The sequence below is a fragment of the Macrobrachium nipponense genome, chromosome 10 (assembly GCF_015104395.2).
Source record: "Macrobrachium nipponense isolate FS-2020 chromosome 10, ASM1510439v2, whole genome shotgun sequence".
In the NCBI taxonomy this organism is placed as follows: domain Eukaryota; kingdom Metazoa; phylum Arthropoda; class Malacostraca; order Decapoda; family Palaemonidae; genus Macrobrachium; species Macrobrachium nipponense.
Genome location: NC_087204.1, coordinates 22915246 through 22917563, shown reverse-complemented (window position 1 = coordinate 22917563; position 2318 = coordinate 22915246).

The window sequence follows — 2318 nt, the reverse complement described above, 5'->3', positions numbered from 1 at the left end:
TGCATACATATGGCATGTGATCTCTTACAGCTTCTGAAACAGCTCATCGGATACATTCCATGAACTTCCAAGCTCAGTGAATGCCTCCTGGAAGGTCTTTTCAGTCTTCAAAAACTTGAAGGTACTACCCATCTTTCCACGACCCGCAAATACACTGACAGTATCACAACCAGTGAAAGCATGCATGCCAACCAGAGCGTTACATACATTGCTTCCCAATGAGTTGCTTAGCTTGGTAATGTCAAGGAACCTTGTCCTGGTTTGTGTTCCACATTTCTGATACATGCTGCATGGGATGTGGTTGCTCAAGCCCAAGTACAACACCAACACATCTCTCCTCAGCAGTAATGATCACAGCCTTGTAACCAGACTCTGCTGCATTGAAAGCATGCAGCAACATGCGGGTGTCCGCTTCTTCTTGAGAGGATTTGAGCTCTGCAACCTCTTCCCATTGGTCTTTGCCTATCTTGAAACAGTCAACCTCACAGGTGACATACAAAATCTTGTTTTGGAGTTTCTCCCTGTATTTGGAAACTTTACATTCGTCTACCAAGAACTTACGTCGAAGATGTTTGTTGGTCGAATCTTTTACCTGACTGATACCGAAAGAGCTCATTGTTGATAGTACCCTGGATGTGAGGTTTGTCATGGCTAGTATTTGTGGGTTCGGGAAGAGCTCATTCCTTATATACAAGAACAGTTCCTCATAGGCGTACATTTCTGCAGCCTCATACTGTGCCTCTGAATCGTCTTGTTCCACTGCATCAGATGTGTCAGCAGACTCTCCATGTGCATATGCATGGTAGCAGGACCTGTGGTAGTGTCCTTCAGCAGCAACAAGTTCTCTACTAGTGATGGCAGTCTCTGATTTTGCCTGTTGGTTGCTGCTTTTCGAACTCGGTCATCAGCACGTAACTCAGAGCACTGTATGAGGGGTTCCCTAGTGTTTTGACCCTTTATGTATTTGCTAGATTTTTCACAGAAGATACACTGTTTTTCAAACACTCTTGAAGTGCTTGGTGCCTCTCTAGATGATCTTCTAGAACAGTCTTCTCCAGGTTCCACAGAATCAGCTCTTTTGGTGATGGCGTCCAGAAGCTTCTTCATCGTGAAAATACTATGGCACTTACGATGATACTGAACTGGTGGGACTTCTCCCTCGGGCAAGTTTTTGGCCAGCTCCAAAATAGGGATATGCTGTCTGATCTCTGCCGTTCTCAGCAGCGATTTCCATGCATCTAGGTTCTGTGGTGAAACTAGATTGTCTGAATCCTCATCGGAGCAATGGATGATACAGGTCATGCGTGCCCGCTTCTTTGGCAAGGTACTGTCTTCTTTGGGATTCATCATTGCTTTCAGGACACTATCAACACCTGTAACATAGATAGAAAGGTACATTAATTTTTTTTCATCACAAAACATTCAAGAGCACAACGTTACTTCCTATCTATTATGGCCAGTTCCCTTGAATTATGTTGCAGACTGTTCCAATCGTATGTTACTGCTATCGGGCATGGGCTCATCGAAATCGGAAAGTGTTATTGAGTCTTAATCTCCTAGTATTATTAGTTATTCTGAACTAAAATAACTTAACTATTTAAATACATATGATGCTTAATGCGCTGGTGGTATCTGAAATAAATTTAGCTTAAGTTCTATACCTGAAAGCTCCAAGTTTTTCAGATTCAGCGGTCTCCTTGGAAGCAGCAACGTTTCCATTGAAAACTGAAATAGCTGAAAACTGAAATGCTGAAAGTTGCAAGCTGCATTCTTTTGCACAGTTATGATCAACCAAATAATTTTGGTAATGTTATGTAATGGCCAATAACATAAATTTTCACATGATATTGGCCATTTTGCACATTTCGCAAGGCGCCGACCCCCAAAAATTGTAACATGAAAAAAAGTAGGAAAAGCTGCTTTTGTGCAAAGGTTATCACATATTAAATCACTTATATTAGCCCCATAAACAACTTAGAAGAGGTAAACTTTTGCCCTCTCAGATGGTACCAACATCTGGTCTGGCCTATGGACTATGAATTTCATATCCCCACCTAAAAATTACTGAATGATTTTTACATGGTGTTCATCAATGCCCTTCATATACTTATAGTTAAAATATGGTGAGAGCCTTCAGTGGTAGAGTGTCAAAATGAAAACGAGAAATGTTTACCCACACAAAATGCACCTAGTTTATTAAAAAAAAAAAGAACTGGAGGGTATACAAGAACTCAAATAGTAAACGGAATATGAATCGATAATACTCAAAATGCAGTGGAAAACTAGCGAAACAAATATCCATTTCAACTTTCAGGTAT